At 34.9% G+C, this 19,789-nt stretch overlaps 1 protein-coding gene across 7 annotated transcripts in view; it reads left to right on the forward strand.

Annotated features, from left to right (window-relative positions):
• Nucleotides 1-19,789, forward strand: part of NBEA (neurobeachin) — a 620,064-nt gene that overhangs the window by 259,966 nt on the left and 340,309 nt on the right. The window lies entirely within an intron of this gene.

The following is a 19,789-nucleotide window of genomic DNA, read 5'->3' on the forward strand; positions in this document are numbered from 1 at the left end:
TTTAATATAAGCATCTGTATTAGGAGCTTTGAAAAATATGGTTGTCTGAAGCCTTACTTCTTTAAACAGAAGTTTTGTTCTATAAATATTCATGAGCTTCAGAAAGGGGTAATCAATATCTAGATGATCCTGCACATGAATAATGGCTTTAGGTGCTATTCCTTGAATTTGGCAGGTATATATATATATGTTTATATATTTGCAAACATACATACACTCACACACACATATTTGCTTTTTACTTCCTATTTACTATGGAAGTTTTCCTTACCTGTTCTGTCATTGTCTCAACTGCTTTTACACAATCTGTTTCTATTAGGGGAAACAATAATAGTTAATAACCTGAGTTTAAACCCTTGTTTCACTGCTTTCTTAGCTGTATGACCTTTGTGAGTTACGTAGCCATTTTGCAGCTTAGTTGCTTTCTATAAGATGTAGTCAATGATAACACCTCCCTCCCAGGGTTCTTGTAAGGATTAAATTATATAATGCCTATAAAGCTCTTAGAATAATGACACATGGAGGGCTATTCATTTTTTTCTTAATACAGTGTTCTTGCTCTAGGCCAAGTGCTATTAGATACTTGGAATATATTAGTAAATAACAAAGATCCCTGTCTTGGTCACCTTATATTCTATCAAAGAGAGAACATAAATAAATACTGAGCAAAATAAGTAATTAAATTATATAGCATATGAGGTGGTAAGTGTTATGTAAAAGGATAAGTACAACACAGGGGATTGGGATTATAGAAGTGTCAGGGTTAGGTTGCAGTTTTAAAGAGGTGATTAATTTTAAATTAGCCAGTAGTAAAAGTTACATCTCAGCAAAGACTTAAAGGAGGTGAGCCATACAGCTTACTAGAAGAGTGTCCTAGGTCAAGAGAATAGTGTAATGACCCTATAACATGTGTTACCTTTATAATAAGAAAAAAAATTCAATAAACATCATTAAAAAGTTAAATCTCAAATGTTTCCTCATTCCCTAAAAGTCTTTTAATTTTTTCAGTATTTATGTACATCTTTTCCAGAAATTAACTGACAAATTTACCAAAGAAATTCATAAATAGTGAACAAATACATGCAAAAATAAACATGGAATAAAGTGAGTAATATAGTAGTGTTAGTAATGGATCCTGTACTGTTATTAGAATTGGGATGCAAATTCAGCACTGTTTTCCAGCAGCCAAAGCAAAGAAGGAATTATTTGAAGTTATAAAACTTACATTATTGGTTCCTAAATGAGTTTGTGACAATTTCGAGTTCTAAGGAATTACTGTCAGATGACTTTTTAACTGCTCTATGTTGGTCAGTCAGAACCCCATACATGTAGCCCCCTTTCCAGAATTTTCCATGGCCAGACATCTGGACTGTTTCTTATTTCTTCCCAGCCCTGCAGAGAGAAGGTAGGAGAAATAGCCTGTAATTGAGAGCTCTTTTTCTTGGGCTTCCCTAAGTTTACCTCAAATACTCTGAATTGAGTTGAAGCAGCATTAAGAATAATCCTCTTGGATTTTTATAAAGGTGACTGTGCTAAAAAGGAAACGTTAGACCAAGTTATATATTAAGAATTCACTTTGTGTTCCCTTGATAGAATACAATTTTACTTTTTCACTTTTCTGAATCCAAAGAATTTAATTAAATATCCTATTTTTAAAACTATGTTGGTGTAATGTTCATACTCTTCTTTTGTGTTAAAATAATTTTTCTTAATAAAATGATGATAGCAAATGGTAGATTTTTAAGTTTTGAGTTTCGTTTTGTAAATGCCATTACTTGGCACAATAGAAAGTTGACTACCTTAAGATATGGTCCTCCAAATTTCTGCTAGGCCATACAATCAAAAACTCTAGAATCCTCTGCTGTATTCCAGAACAGCATTAGGTATCCTCACCATTTAGTCATAACCTTCCTTTTCAGACTCAACTAGTCTCTGTCCTCTTACTATAGAGGACATTCCTTTAACATTCAATAAGTTACACATTGTCACATTGCTTTGTTTTTGTACAACCCTTCCTTCTGCATTGGATCTTTTTCCTTTTTTCTTTCCCCCAAATTATTCTCATCCTTTGAGTTCTGCTTCAGGTTCCTTATGCCAAATTAATGCCTTCTCTTCTGTGCTCCTGTGCCATTTTATTTATACAATATTAATAAAATTATTTTTCACTTGTAAATAGGAAGTATTTTATTGGTTTTATTAACATTGCCTAACTTAGATTCTGGTACATAATATTGAGTATTTTTTTCCTTGTACTTGAATACAACATTATTTGTGTTACTGATAATGTTTGGTAGAGGTAAGTTTTGAAAATAAGGGAAGGTAGATAAAACTTTTGTGTTCTGTGGTGAGAATTCCTAATATTGATCAATCATCCACACCCATGCCTTGGATCCTATACTCACCCAAGGTCCATTCTTGCTCTCTGCCCCAGACTATGGAAATATATATCCTGTCATGTTCTCATTCTTGAACGTGTACTCTTGATCATTCTTTCTTTTTCCCTCTCCTCCATTTCCCTTCTTTGCATAATTTGACACACCATTCCTCTCCTCTGAGAAGAAAAATTGTCAGACTATTGTGAAGAGCTCAGGAGAGTAACATGATAAAAATATCTTTAGTTATTGAATATTTCTGTTCAGAAATAGTGCTTCTGATGAATAAATCTCAATGCTTTTGATTTCATCATATGTATAGGTATGGTAGGAACAAAACTGGATTTAGGTAACTGAAGATATTTTAATGTCTTATGAAAAGAGAAAACAATTACTCCTGATTTCAAGTAATCATAAAATATGTTTGAATTGAATCTTTGTTGTTTTATATTCAGTTTTTCTTGATTCACATGTGTATCCATTTAACTCTTTTCTTATAGAATAATTAATTATTGGTAGTTTATACTGTCTGTGTCCTTTAAAGCACATGCTAAAATAATGTCCTTTCCTTTTCTTAATTTGTCTATCATTTTATTAGTCAACCTGTGTTAAATTTATTATTGTATGATTCTATAGTAATCAGTGTTGTTCATACCTTTTAAGTTCATTCATTAACAGTAGCTATTTTTGCATAGCTTTTGGGTGTGTGTGTGTGTGTGTGTGTGTCTTCCCCTTGGCAATAATTAGTATTTTTTAAGGTGATAGTTTTGGGGAGCTTAGTGAACTTTCTCTAAGAAAATTCTAGCTTTTCAATGTGCAAACTAATGTGTACAAATTAGAGTATATAATGCAAGTATCAAAATCTACCAGCTTAAGATGGCAAAACAGGGGCTTCCCTGGTAGCGCAGTGGTTGAGAGTCCGCCTGCCAATGCAGGGAACGCGGGTTCGTGCCCCGGTCCGGGAAGATCCCGCATGCCGCGGAGCGGCTGGGCCCGTGAGCCATGGCCGCTGAGCCTGTGCGTCCAGAGCCTGTGCTCTGCAATGGGAGAGGCCACAACAGTGAGAGGCCCGCGTACCGCAAAAAAAAAAAAAAAAAAAAAAAAATGGCAAAACAACCTTTGGTCCAAAATTGTTATAGTTATACTAATGGGTTGGTTACCGAACTTTTAAATCTGTTTCACTGCTCTATTATTGCATGAGTACACCATTGTTTTAATCCTTGTCAATTTATAGAGGTTGTATGTAATCGTCACCCACCAGTCCCTCTCATCTTTTTGAATAAATGATCATTATCATTAATTTAAAACAAAACAAAATTGCTTTATTTATTTGGCTTAAGCAGCAATGGAGGATGCACTTCAGAGGAGTCATTGGGCTTCTCTTAAAGAGTTGAGAGGAGCCTATTTTACAGTTCAGATTTAAGGAAGAAGGTCCTGTTGTAGATCGAGTGCTGACGTTAGATCTTGATAATTGTTATTCAGGAGGTCTTGGAAATGCCATGAGCCTAGAGTTGCCATAGTAATAAAGAAGCAGATCCAAGTTAATTAGAAGAGAAGATGTTTGTGTGTGTGTGTTGGGGGTGAGGGCCGTGTGTGTGTGTGTCTTAGCCTTAGTGCCCTTTACCTTGTTCCACCACCGCACAGAGTGGCCCTGAATATCACTGCTGTGTTCCATGAGCATTACTTGTGTTTGGTTGAGAGCTCACAGGAACATTAGAGATAACTTAATTATCATGGGGATACAGCAGATAGTCTCAAAGTCAGGAAATGAAATACAGATAGACTTGAGGCAGCCTGGAAATGGGAAAGGAGAGTCAGTAACAAGGGCTACTCCTCAAGCAGTTTAACATACATGGAATTGGAGTCCAAGATGAAGGAGGTTGAGACGATATGTGTGTATGTGTATAGCCAAATAGTTTGAAAACTATTAATCCTAAGATCCAAGAAATTCAACTAACCTCAAGTGGGATGGACACAAAGAAAATAATTCCATGGAACATCATAATTAAACTGTTCAAAACCAGGTTTCAAGAGAAAATTTCAAAAAGTAGTCCTCAACATTAAGCAAACCAACAACTCATTTAAAAATGTCTTGAACAGATACTTCACAAAAGATCACATTAGGATGCCAAATAAGTTCATAAAAAGATAGTCGACATTATCAGAAGGTAAATGCAAATTAAAACCAGGATGACACAACACTACAAACATATGACAATGACTAAAGTAAAAAATACTGATAATATTGTGTGGGCCAAAAGGTTTGTTCATTTTCTTCCGTAAGATGGCTCTAGTAGCACTTAGTTGTCTTTAATTCATTCGAAACAATTTTGTTAGATTGTATGTGGCAGCCGTCATGTCAGTGTGCATTTAAAAAGAGACCTATCAAAATTGGTGAAGTTTTGGGTAGCCATTTTAATATTGAAGATGGAAGAAAAAAAGCAGTATATTTGGCATATTATGCTTTATTATTTCAAGAAAGGTAAAAACACAACTGAAATGCACAAAAAGATTTGTGCAGTGTGTAGAGAAGGTACTGTGACTGATCAAATGTGTCAAAAGTGGTTTGCGAAGTTTCATGCTGGAGGTTTCTCACTGGACGATGCGCCACAGTCGGGTAGACCACTTGAAGTTGATAGCTATCCAACCGAAACAGTAATTGAGAACAATCAACGTTATACCACGTGGGAGATAGCCGACATACTCGAAATATCCAAATCAAGCGTTGAAAATCATTTGCACCAGCTTGGTTATGTGAATTGCTTTGATGTTTGGGTTCCATGTAAGTTAAGCGAAAAAAACCTTCTTGACCACATTTCCGCATGCGATTCTCTACTGAAACGTAATGAAAACGTTCCGTTTTTAAAACAAATTGTGACGGGCGATGAAAAATGGATACTGTACAGTAATGTGGAACAGAAGAGATCATGCAGCAAGCAAAATGAACCACCACCAACCACACCAAAGGCTGGTCCTCATCCAAAGAAGGTGATGTTGTGTATATGGTGGGATTGGAAGGGAGCCCTCTATTATGAGCTCTTTCCGAAAACCCAAACGATGAATTCCAAGTCCTGCTCCCGATTGGACTAACTGAAAGCGGCACTGCACTCAATGAAAAGCGTCCAGAAATAGTCAACAGAAAACGTATAATCTTCCATCAGGATAATGCAAGACCATGTGTTTCTCTGATGACTGGGCAAAAACTGTTATAGCTTGACTGGGAAGTTCTGATTCATCCACCGTATTCACCAGACATTGCACCTTCGGATTTCTATTTATCTCGGTCTTTACAAAATTCTCATAATGGAAAAAAATTTCATTTCCCTGAAGACTGTAAAAGGCACATGGAACAGTTCTTTGCTCAAAAAAATAAAAAAGTTTTGGGAAGATGGAATTATGAAGTTGCTTGAAAAATGGCAGAAGGTAGTGGAACAAAAGGGTGAATATGTTATTCAATAAAGTTCTTGGTGAAAATGAAAAATGTGGCGTTTTACTTAAACTGAAGGCTGTTTTTGGCCCACCCAATACCAAGGAGAATTTGGAGCAACTGGCACTCTCACCCATGGCTTTGAGAATGCAAAGTGGCAGTCACTGAGGAAAATGGTTTGGAAGTTTCTTATTAAGTTAAACAGTCACTTATCATACAACCCAGTAATCCCGTTCCTTGAAATTTTCCCTAGAGAAAATGAAAACTTACCTTCACATAGAAACTTATACATGAATGTTCATAGCAGCTTTATTTGTGATAGCCAGAAGCTGGAGAAATTCAAATGTTTTTCAGTGAGTAAAAGAATAAAGGGACTATGGTGCATTCAAACAGAAGAAAAAAGGAACAAACTACTGATAAACCTTACTGCTTGGATGAATCTCATCAAAATTATTGTGTGGAAGAAAAACTCATCCCAAGGGTTGTGTACATTATGTTTCCTTTTTATTTTTTGAACATTCTCCATACAGATCAGTGGTGGTCAGGGTTTATGTGTGGGAAAGGGTATCACTGTAAAGGAATTTTTCAAAGGATTTCTTGGGATGATGGTGATACATGGATCAATACATGTATTAAATCTCATAGAAATTTACACGCAAAGTAAAAAAGTCAGTTTTAACCTATAATAATTTAAAATTAAAATGTTGAAATCACTGTCAGGAAAAAAAACATGAGTTACAAAAATAAAATTATCATCAACATTTAGTCAGAAATTATTGCAAACGAGAAACTAATGGAACATCTTTCAAGTGTTGATAGAAAAGATTTCCAACCTGAAATTCTTTGTCCAGTGAAAATATTCCTCAAAAATGAAGGAGAAATAAAGACTTTTTCACACAACAAAAGATGTTAAAATTCATTGCCAACACAGCAATGAGTAAATTTTTTCAAGCAGAGGGTTAATGATACCAGTTGGAAACTTAGATACACACAAAGGAGAATGTAAGAAATAGTTAATATAGGGGTATATATGAAATATTTTTTTCATTTTCAATTGATGCAGGAAAAGCATTTATTAAAATTCAATACCCATTCATGATAAAATCTTTGAGAAAAATAGGTCCCAAAGGGAACAAACCTAACCTAAAATTGGTGTTTATGAAAAACTGAAACTAATGTTATACTTAGTGAAAAACCAAGTGAAATTGGGAATAAGGGAAGGATTTTGCCTCTCACCACTTTAACTCAACATTTTACTGTATGTTCTTAAGTAGTACAGTAAGGCAAGGAGTAAAAATAATAGACATACAGATTTGGAGAGGTGGAAGTAAAACTGTTTTTAATTGCAGTTGAAATTAGCACGTATGTAGAAAATCCTAAGGATCTCGTGCATTGCTGATTCAGAATATAAAAGGGCACAACTTTGAAAAACAGTTTGGCAGTGTTTTATCAACAGTCACGTAAAATTTGATCCAGGAATTCCACTACAGTTATCATTCAAGTAAAACACACATATGTCCACATAAAGATATAAATTTTCATACAAAAATTCATAATAAATAGAAATAGAAAAATTATATTCATTAAAAAAAATGGGTAAGCAAATGCTTGTATGTCCATATGATAGATTACTGCTTGGAAATTAAAAAAAAAAAGTAAAACTACTGATACTCGTAGCAAAATGCATGAATTTCAGAAACATCATGCAAGAGAAGCCTGGCTTAAACGAGTTCGTATCGTATGATTTCATTTTTACAAAACACTGGCGCAGAAGAAATCTTTTATGTAGAACGCAGTGGTTGTCTGGGGTTAGGGATGCAGAGAAGACTGAGTAGGAATAGGCACAAAGGAAATTTGCGGGGAGCAGGTTGTACTGGTGGCTAAATAGATGTATAAATTTGTCTTTACTCAAAGAAGTGTACATTCAAAATTGTCAAATTGTATTTTATGTAAACTGTCTTTCTATAAAGTTGAATTAAAATAGAAAAATAACTTAGATGTTAAAAATGAGGGCTGAACATTTATTCTTACTACATGAAAGTGGAAAATATTATGCAGAAGTCAAGAGGAGGAAGACTAAAACCAGACCACTTGATTTCATGAAACGTATCCTTTGGTTACCTTGGAGACATTTCAGACGAATAGTGGAAACAGATACTGGATTGCCAAAGGCGAACATTTTGGGGAAAAAAATGACTAAACATAGACCACTTGTTGGAAAAATTTGACAGTGAAACAAGAGAGTAAAATACATAGACATTCAAGTGAGTATTGACAGTTTTATTCATGGAGGAGAAATCTATGTCTGTTAGGAGACAGAGGGAAAAAAAAACCCACAAAACATTGGAGATGTAAAAATAAAGATGCTTGATAGGTATAAGAGAAATAGTGCAGAAAGGACATCATGAATCAAGAAGGGCTCAGACTAAATATAGAAATTCACTTTGGAAGGGAACAGGGACACTTCTGAACTTAGAAGAATAATTTATAGAATAGGAATAGATGTGAGTTGAGGGAAATGTAAACGGAATTTTCTGCATCTGTTAAATTTACAATTTATCTGCAAGGATGTTCTCATTCAGTTTTAGTTGATTCTGTGTTCAAAAGCATAGCTCTTTTTGTATTGCCCTGATCGCTGAGCATCTTTTCCAGATTACTTTTTGCTTACAAATTAGTAGAATTTAAGTTGTCCAAAAAATAACACAAATGTTTACTAAATGTAGATGTTAACAAAGATTTTTCCATCATAGGTAACTTCTAACATGAAAACAATACCCTCTAAAAAGAGAAATCATACTCTTTCATCACAAATAAAATATTTCAAACTGCCCAGTTTAGTATTTCAATATGGAAATCTCCTTTTAGCCAGTAAAGATGATTAAAGCAAAGGAGACATGATTCATCAAAGAGAATGGTTTTACTAAAGTCTTCAAACCAATATTAGTTTTTCATTCCCTAAAATTATTATGACTCTTATCATATATTCTTTTTTTTTTTTTTTTTTTTTTTGCGGTACGCGGGCCTCTCACTGTTGTGGCCTCTCCCGTTGTGGAGCACAGGCTCCGGATGCGCAGGCCCAGCGGCCATGGCTCACGGGCCCAGCCGCTCCGCGGCATGTGGGATCTTCCCGGACCGGGGTACGAACCCGTGTCCCCTGCATCGGCAGGCGGACTCTCAACCACTGCACCACTAGGGAAGCCCTTATCATATATTCTTGACTAGCTGAGCTGGAACTACATTCCAACAACCTAATATAAAATCAAGGAATGATGAAAAGTCAGAGAAACCTTATTTACCAGAAGAATTTCCTGAATGTAGTATATCAAGTATATTGGTATATATAATATACTATATTAAGTGTTCTGCAGTATACTATAGAAATATAGTCAGAGGTAACACATCATCTCCTAGGCTCCCAGGAGAGAAATTAGAAGTAAAGCATACAGGAATGAATCTTCTTCACAGAGATAGGAGATATGAATAACAGCATATAAATCAAGAATAGACCATGAAATTGAATATTATTGGCCAAAATGTGTAGCCTGAATTTAAACGTGGGGAAACTTTCTTTAAATCTGGGGGGAGAAAAGCAATCTGGATACCAAAATTAGGAAGTTTTGAGGTGCAGGAAAGCTGTGAACTGTTGTAGATGAAAGGATACTAATAAGCTATGACAACTAAATGTAGTGCATGATCTTTGTATCTTGGATTAAAAAAGAAGCTTTAAAAAAAGTAGACCATGTGTGGCCATCTAAAAGTGGTATATCGGAACTACTTACTACAGGAATAACTGAATATGAAGAATTTGTCATCAGTAGCAGATAAATGTATCCCTAAGAAATGGATTATCTACCTTGATATGGTGTTTGGGAAATATTTTTGTTTCACGAAATAATAGATTGTAGTTACCTGTATTATATATTTCATAACATAATTTTAGAAGGGAACAGTTTTCTCTTTTGTTCTAATAAAGTTAAAATAGTCATATAAATTTTCATGCAAACCAGAACGTTTTCAGAAGAGAAAATGTCCATATTTAGAATTACACTCAGGCTGGTATCAGCTTGCATTATCTGGGCAAATCACTACATATGGATGCTCTAGATCAATTAATAACATGAAGCAAAGGTCTATATATTCCATGGAATATATAGTATTGAATAACAAGTCTGTTTTTGGAGGCTACACATGCAGTTTATATTGAGGCAGAAAATAACTTATTTTTATATTGTGAAAATTGCCTGCATACTGATTTAGATATAATGTCTATACATATGCTAAGCTACATGGGACCTTCCAGAAACTAAGCTTGAAATCACTATAGGCGTTTATTTTTTCACCCTCTCAGATGTTTATGCACATTCAAGAAATAAACAGGGCTTCCCTGGTGGCGCAGTGGTTGAGAGTCTGCCTGGCGATGCAGGGGACACGGGTTCGTGCCCCGGTCTGGGAGGATCCCGCATGCTGTGGAGCGGCTGGGCCTGTGAGCCATGGCCGCTGAGCCTGTGCGTCCGGAGCCTGTGCTCCGCGACGGGAGGGGCCACAACAGTGAGAGGCCCGTGTACCACAAAAAAAAAAAAAAAAAGAAATAAACAATTGGGAAAGAAAAACTAAATTGGAAAATTTTAAAGAGAAAATACACTGCTGAGTACTTACAGTGGTTATATTTTCCAGCCATTTTATATTCTTATGGACATTATATAGTTATAATATGTAATTAGTTCACAGTGTTTATACTGAGTTCATTTAGTAACTGATGGCCCTCTGTATCCTTAAGTTGCTCTAAGGCAAATCCACCTTTTTTTTAAACTGAATTCTGATTGTTTTAGATTATGAAATATGTTATAAATATTCTTTTAGTTTTATAATATTAACTTACATACTTTAAAAACTTGAGAATATTATTTATTTTTTTCCTTCTGTTTTAATAGATTCATGGAAAGCATGTACTCCACAAGGGCTCTAGGACCTGCCAGAGGACCTAGCATTAACTATGTACCCAAAACACACTTGTGGATGGATAAGTGGATGGTAGAACAAATGAAATTGTTTTCTGTAGTCAAGTAGATTCTAGTAATTGGTCTGAATGATAAAAGAGAGGGGCTTAATTTATTTAATTTGAAACAAGCAAAAAGCAAAAATCCCTTGGTTGCCTTATTCCAACGTTGTCTGAGGACTTCACGAGTGATGGTTACAGTGACTAATTTTTAATACTGACCATGAAATAATATATTTCAGTACAATACTCCCAAGTTTTGTTTATATCCCAGAAAGCTGATATTTATTCTGATATTGCTTTGTTCCCAACTATATTCCTAAAACAAAATTTTGTAAAATAACAGTACAGCATACACAGAAACAGAATTTGGGTGCATGTTAGTCAGATTTAAACCTGGCAGGGAAACCAGGTATGTAAGGGAAGTGAAGGTACCAGGGCCAGAAGAATGTATATCTGTTCATGACCACTGTTGAAGATTGTGGAAAGGCAGAGACACTGACTTTGCCAAATACATATATTCTAGAGAAAAAGAAACTAGATCCTAGTCATCTACAGAAGAATTTTGAAAAGGGAGAGAGAAAATCAAAATATGATGAAGATACTGTCTGTCAGTTGTATACAGCAAGGTTTAAGTAGGAGAGTCTGGAGGCAGAAAGAGCAAATAAGATTTTATTGAATAAATCTAGTGTTTCAATAAAGGTCTAATGCGAACAAAAAAAAAGATTTTAAAAAGACAGTTGAAAGACAGTTTCAACTCAGATAAAGTATATAAAAGTGAGGCTTTTTTTTTTTCCCCCTTAGTGCCTGTTTTATCATTGCAAATTTGACGTGTACATAGCAAAGCGGTGCAACATAATCGTCCCTTTTATGTTCAAAACTAATCCCTGTGAAACAACTACCATCCTTTATTGGGACCACTATAAAAAGGAAATACTTAAAGGGGCTACGAGTGAAAGCCCTATGAACTCACAGGGCAGATGTTGTAAATGACTTTAATCTGTATACTACCACCACGTACTGCCTGTTGGATTACTACTTCTCATTTTTGTTTTCAAGTACAGAATGAAATAGAAATCTGATGCCTATATAACTTATCAAGAACCCATACTTTTCCATATCATTTTTCTCACCATCATGCAGCTACTCCACTAGTCCCAGTTTAGCCCAGTAAGACATAAAGGAAGTACTTAGAATCATGGATATTCAGGCCAGAAAGAAATATAGGTGTCCTTTAGTGTAGGAATCAGCAAACTTTTTCCATATGGAGCCCAAAAGCAAATACTTTAGCCTTTGCAGTCATACAGTTTCTGTCATAACTTCTCAACTTTGCCATTTTAGTGAGGAAGTAGCTGCAGACAATATGTAAAGGAATAAGCTTGGCTATGAAATTTGAATATTCAACATTTGAATATTTTATGTTTCAAGTGTCATGAAATATTCTTCTTTCTTTTTTTTCCCCAACCATTTCAAAATGTAAAAACTATCCTTAGCTTTCAGGCCATGTAAATACAGGAGGCAGGCCAGCTTTAGTGATATTCAGACTGCAGCTTGTGATCCACTGATGATATGGCATAATCAGTAAAGCATGCCCTGACAATATTTTTAATGGCATGCCATGACATAGCATAGCAGAGATCAGAGTATCTGCACACAGTGAGAGGAAGTGATATTCTGTGAAACATTTGTTTCAATTATATATAGTAGATCTGGATGTAAAATGTATCGCTTTAGATTGTAGTTAAAAAAAAAAAAGTTTCAAAATCATTAATCTGTTGTTTACCAGAGAAGATTTTTAGTGTCAAGAGAGGCAAATGTCTTAGCTTAAGTTTACACAGCTATTTAGTTTGTATTCTGAAACCATGTCTTCAGATTTTCAGTTTAGATCTTCTTTGAGTTAATTAAAAACTTGATTCAGATTAAAGAATTCTGTAATGCTAATAAAATTGCCTAGTTCTGAGAGCTCAGGATAAGCCCTAATATTTTAGGACAAAGTGGGAGAACCAACTGATTTGTTACTAAATTCAGATATTTAAAAATACCTGCATTGTATTTTAAACACCACCACAACTAAAGAGAATATACACAGGCAGACTTTTTCCTGGTCCATGATCTCTGCTGTCCAGATATGTTGTTCCTTGTCTCTGATTTCAAGGATTGAGGTCAGGCCCAGGGCATGTCACCCTTGACCATCAGTCTCCAGTCTGTCCTTCTCAGGTATCAAAACACAGTTTTCCACATTACAGATGCCCTTTAATTAGGTAGAGTTGCTACAATTTAGGTGGACCCCAGATCACAAGAGAAATAAGCCCTTTGTGCAGTAACTCTTTCCCCAGAAATCTTCTCATTTGCCAAGTGAGCATCTTTGGTTTCATGTAACTATTTCCTAGAACCCACCTTGTACCATCCTGATATTTTTCCTACAAATAGAGTCTATTTCATTATGTCCCCCAGAAATTGTAGTACTAATATAAGCTTATTATTTCTTGTCCTATTATTGCAAAGGGAAGTGGGATAATATTCCATCTTTAATTTTTCTACTGTATAATAATGCAAACCAAGATTGTGTAATTTTTTATACATGGTGAGATTCTGATCAAGTAATAATATTTTTCTATTTTAGCTATTCTTAAGCCAGTTCATAAAATGGTTACCTTTGTGGACTTTCACCAGAGGTCTAAGCTTTTCCCCCTATGTCTCCTTTAACGTTTATTTTCCTGGGTAACTTCTTTGTCCGTACTACTTTCTTTTGTATATACGTTGCCCCTCCATGTAGAATCAGTGCTTTCAATCTATTTTTGCTTCATATCCAGTAACAGAATTTACTGGATTGCATATAAAATCAATATAAACTCTACTGTACATAATAGAATCCATGAAAGATACAATTTGGACTTGTGATACCAGTTTTAACTGCTAAAGGATTATCTTCTCCTCCTTCTCCCTCCGGAAATACAACCTGTGACTCATGATATACATGTTACTATCTCAAAAATGTTGTTCTCTCTACTCAGTAGGGTTGTTCTAGTTATACTAAACCCAACCAAAGGTAATCTTTCTTATTAAGGATATTATTTTGACTTTGAAACTAGTTACTTAAAAAGATTATACAGATTATTTCAATAGCTGTACTTTGCAACATTTAAACTCGAAAATATTCTCACATTAGTTGTGCTTTCTATTAATGTATTTGTTTTGATATATGGAGAAATCTTGCAGTTTTATATTCTGTCAACAGAGGTAGTTTTTTTATGTCAAATTAAACAGATTCTGTTTTACAAGCTGAAATATTTGTGATTGCTGATCTTGGAGTGATCTCTAAGTCAATTTTTTCCAAGAAATTAATAACTTCATTATTTTAGGTTACATGTTTCATTTTGTAATTAATTTCACCATTTTCCATATTTCCAATTTTACCATATTTCCAGTTTCACCATATTATAATCACAATAAGAATTACTTTAATTACATCATTTATCTTGTTTACCAAGTCAATATCCTGTAATGGTTCTGAGATAACACTTCTTTTCTTCACAATAAACTGATCAGTTTATCTGTTGTGTCCTCCATTAGAATGCAGGATTCTCTAGCACATGGAACACATCTGTTTCATATCTGTGCCTTGTGTACAGTAAGTATGCAGTGCTGTTTTTAGAACTGAATCATTAAATGTCTTTAATTCTTGGGAATGACTAGCTCCTTACTTTTTGTCAGACATTTTTTATTACCATTTATTTGACTCCACTTTGTAGATATCCCAGTTCATACTGATTCAAAAAATGACTGTTTGCTGGAAAAACTGGACAGCTACATGTAAAAGAATGAAATTAGAACACTCCCTAACACCATACACAAAAATAAACTCAAAATGGATTAAAGACCTAAATGTAAGGCCAGACGCTCTAAAACTCTTAGAGGAAAACATAGGCAGAACACTCTATGACATAAATCACAGCAAGATCCTTTTTGACCCATCTCCTAGAGAAATGGAAATAAAAACAAAAATAAACAAATGGGACCTAATGAAACTTCATAGCTTTTGCACAGCAAAGGAAACCATAAACAAGACCAAAAGACAGCCCTCAGAATGGGAGAAAATATTTGCAAATGAAGCAACTGACAAAGGATTAATCTCCAAAATTTACAAGCAGCTCATGCAGCTCAATATCAAATAAACAAACAACCCAATCCAAAAATGGGCAGAAGACCTAAACAGACATTTCTCCAAAGAAGATATACAGAATGCCAACAAACACATGAAAGGATGTTCAACATCACTAATCATTAGAGAAATGCAAATCAAAACTACAATGAGGTATCTATCACCTCACACCAGTCAGAATGACCATCATCAAAAAATCTACAAACAATAAATGCTGGAGAGGGTGTGGAGAAAAGGGAACCCTCTTGCACTGTTGGTGGGAATGTAAATTGATACAGCCACTAGGGAGAACAGTATGGAGGTTCCTTAAAAAACTAAAAATATAACTACCGTATGACCCAGCAACCCCACTACTGGGCATATACCCTGAGAAAACCAAAATTCAGAAAGAGTCATGTACCACAATGTTCATTGCAGCTCTATTTACAATAGCCAGGACATGGAAGCAACCTAAGTGTCCATCAACAGATGAATGGATAAAGAAGATGTGGCACATATACACAATGGAATACTACTCAGCCATAAAAAGAAATGAAACTGAGTTATTTGTAGTGAGGTGGATGGACCTAGGGTCTGTCATACAGAGTGAAGTAAGTCAGAAAGAGAAAAACAAATACCGTATGCTAACACATACATATGGAATCTAAAAAAAAAAAAAATGTTTCTGAAGAACCTAGGGGCAGGACAGGAATAAGACAGGAATAAAGACGCAGATGTAGAGAATGGACTTGAGGACACTGGGAGTGGAAATGGTAAGCTGGGACGAAGTCAGAGAGTGGCATGGACGTATATACACTACCAAATGTAAAATGGACAGCTAGTGGGAAGCTGCTGCATAGCACAGGGAGATGAGCTTTGTGACCACCTAGAGGGGTGGGAGGAGGGTGGGAGGGAGATGCAAGAGGGAGGAGATATGGGGATATATGTATACGTATAGCTGATTCACTTTGTTAATAAAGCAGAAACTAACACACCATTGTAAAGCAGTTATACTCCAATAAAGATGTTAAAACAAAAAATAAGTGTTATTTGTAGTAGATCTGTTATTGCAAGAAGAATTAGAAGAAATAAAAGCACCATTTACTTTAATAAGTGGGTCTAATATTTTATGCTGAAGTGTTATTTTTTTAAATGCAAAGCAATTCACATACTGACTTCTCTACGGTATCATTATCATACTGTATTCTGGTACATATATAACCATATAATTTGACTCTGAATTGTGGATGAGTGTGAGTTGGATATAGAGTTTTCTGGTATAGGCAAAATAATCTTGTTAATTTAGTGATCTATACTTTTTTGCTTATATAATCCTTGTCAAATAATCGCAATAGACTACTGCTTAGATGGAGTATATACTTAAAATAATTTCTGTGACTTAAAATAATTTCTGTGACTTTTGGCAGTATCTTAAATGTTGTTAAAATGAAGGAATTTCTGAGTTCTTTCAAGTTCCAAAAACTTTTTAGTTCATTCTTAAGAATGAATAAAACTGGACTGCTTATTCATCCCTATTTAATTTTTTTTTTTTTTTTTTTTGTGGTACGCGGGCCTCTCACTGTTGTGGCCTCTCCCGTTGTGGAGCACAGGCTCCGGACACGCAGGCTCAGCGGCCATGGCTCATGGGCCCAGCCGATCCGCGGCATATGGGATCTTCCCGGACCGGGGCATGAACCCGTGTCCCCTGCATCGGCAGGCGGACTCTCAACCACTGCGCCAACAGGAAAGCCCAATATTTTGTTTTAAATGGAGGATTCAGTAAAGAAAATTCAGCTTGAGTCAAATTGGAGAATTTATTGCTTTGAGCACAGATAAGGAGTTCTCTGAAAGTCTAGCTTGTTTTCTCTGAGCGCTTCAACAATTTAAGCCTTAATAAAGCTTAAACTTTATTTAAGTTTATAGGTTTAAATAACAATAAGCTGTTAGCAACTTTATTGGATAAAGTTAATGTACTCTTGAAAATAAGTGAGGTTCAGCTGACTGACCTCTACTTGAGCTTACTTTATCCTGTAGCCTTTTTTTCCCCTTTTTAGGCTTAATCACAATATTTATCAAATAATTTCCTTTTACTAATTATTTTCTTAGTTTTTATCTCTGACTTTATGAATGTATTAAGAAAAGTGATGCATAGTATTTCCATTGTGCATTATATAAGTATTTAAAAGAAAAATAACCAGTGTTTTTCTGAATACAAAAATAAAGAACTTAAAGGTGTGTATTACTAAAAAGCAATTTTAAATTTAAATTTAGTTACGTTTGAGAACCTTAAATTATTAAATGTACTTATTTGAGAATGTAAATAAATGAAAGTCAGAATTTCAGTAGTTTGGAACTATAATTACACAAATCATTCATTTATACACGCATGTCTAAAAGGAGGATCCCATATCTTATGGAATATGAATTATTGTTTTATTTTTAATAAGTAGGCATTAGTATAGCCATTTTATTCAACTCTGTGATTTAACTGTATAACTATTTATCTTGCTTTTTTGATTATTAATATTTCTTGAAATGAAATACATGTTTAAGAGATATATAGTATTCTTAATAATAATTCAGGATCAGAGTCTTTCTTGGGTAATGTCAAAATTTGAACCAGACATAGTTTAGTAGTTTTAGAATTTAATAGAGACTTTTGGAATTTGAAGCAGCACAGGGAGAATAGAAGAAAGTTGATGCAGAGGAGTGATATAGGAATAGCAATTCGTTCTATAATTAAATTTAACCCAAAGAGAATTGAGGGATCCAGATGATTTATGATAGTGAAAATGTCTCTTATTTCCCTTATTTCATCCTTATTCATTGCTGTTGTGATTAAATCAGGAAGTTAAGGAAAGGGCCAGACACTCAGGTTAATCACTTCTGTAGTGGAAACTTGAGTCTAATACTATGGATAAAAGTTTTTAATAAAAACCTCAACAATAGTTGTTTTAAGTTATTTGGAGGCATAGTGCCTTATTATAATTTCTTCAGTATAATACTCTCCCTGGACACCTTCATATGTTTATTTATGTGCCTTATTTTTATAACCGGGCTTTCACTCCTTGAGATCAAAGACAGTGTCAGCTCTGTGACACAGCGGTGGCTTACTTATAGTCCCTAAAATAAATTATTTAAATGAAAAGACCTCAAGAGACAGCCAACCCAAAACTTAATCAGTCCCAAGTGATTGTGAAATTATAATCTATTGTTTAGTATGTGTAAATGTAAAATGGTATTTCCATGGAATGTGCAAAGAGAAGTGGAAGTCACATGGAGACAAAAAAAAAAAGTGACATTGAATACCAAGAATTTGCCGGAACATTTTCCTTGATATGACATTTTTGATGGGCTAGCACAAACATGGATTCTAAAGAATAATTTAAAAAAGAGTAAATTTACAACAGTGTTTCACATTTTACAGATGTTGATAATAATGCCAGGAGAATATTCTCTTCAGCTCAGCTCACTCACAGTCAGAGCATGAGCAAATGTCTATGCAGGAACTATCACTGTAACTTCAGTTTTTTATTGTAATCTATCATTCTGTGGAGGAATAATCTATAAAAGAGGGTTAGGAACTTAAGTTCTACCACTATGCAAAAATTCTTAGCAGAAGCAAAACTATAAAAAAGAAAATATCTCCACAGCCAATAAGATTCCTAGGCTGTATCAACACAATGGCCAAAAACAAACAAGCAAACAAAAATTTAGAGTTTATTTCAATAAATGAGTCAAAATGACGGTATTATGTAACTACAGTTACAGTTAATCTTGTTTCTGAGCAATCTGAACATTCTAGATTTACAATTTAAAAGCACTTAGCCAACCGTTCTCATATGGAAGTAGATTTTTAGTTTGAACATGTGGAATTTCCATGGGAAAAGTCACAATATCAAATTACTTTGAGGTTGCAGTTAATATATTAGTATTAATATCTTTGTTAATCTTTCAAAATATTTCATGTAAGAGAGTACCACTAATTTCTGACTCTTAAAAAGCAAAGTCACATTTCTTTTATTTTAATAAATGCCTAAAATCCATATTCAAAACCTTAGAGCTTAGGACTTCCCTGGTGGCGCAGTGGTTAAGAATCCGCCTGCCAATGCAGGCGACACGAGGTTGAGCCCTGGTCCGGGAAGATCCCACATTCCGCGGAGCAACTAAGCCCGAGCACCACAACTATTAAGCCTGTTCTTTAGAGCCCGCGAGCCACAACTGCTGAGCCCACGTGCCTCAACTACTGAAGCCCGCGCGCCTAGAGCCCTTGCTCCACAACAAGAGAAGCCACCGCAATAAGAAGCCCGCGCACTGCAACGAAGAGCCCGCTTGCCGCAACTAGAGAAAAGACCACGCGCAGCAATGAAGACCCAATGCAGCCAAAAAATAAAATAAATAAATAAATTTATATAAAAAAATAATAACCAGCCCATATTTAAAAAAAAACAAAAAAAACTTAGAGCTCAACGTGTTTCGTAATTCAGATATTTCGGGATTTAACAAAAGTAATAGGTGCTTATATGTGTATTTCATAGCATCTTCATGGACTTAAATACATTAATATATTTTCAGTAATACATAGGGATAGTCATGCTAAGTAGAATAAAGTTTGTAAGTAGCATCATATTATTTAGGTGAAATTTTGCTGATGATTGACGTTATGACAATCTTACGAGAAAGCTTTTTTCAGAGATTTTTGTATTTTGGAATTATAAAGTATCATAGGCATACATCTAAAATAATTTCCCCTGCAGTTTAAAAAATCTGTAGGATGTATGTACAAGTATGTGTGCCCATGTATGTGTTCTCTCCCTCTGTCACATTCACACACACACACACACACACACACA

Source organism: Phocoena sinus, chromosome 18, assembly GCF_008692025.1.
Source record: "Phocoena sinus isolate mPhoSin1 chromosome 18, mPhoSin1.pri, whole genome shotgun sequence".
In the NCBI taxonomy this organism is placed as follows: domain Eukaryota; kingdom Metazoa; phylum Chordata; class Mammalia; order Artiodactyla; family Phocoenidae; genus Phocoena; species Phocoena sinus.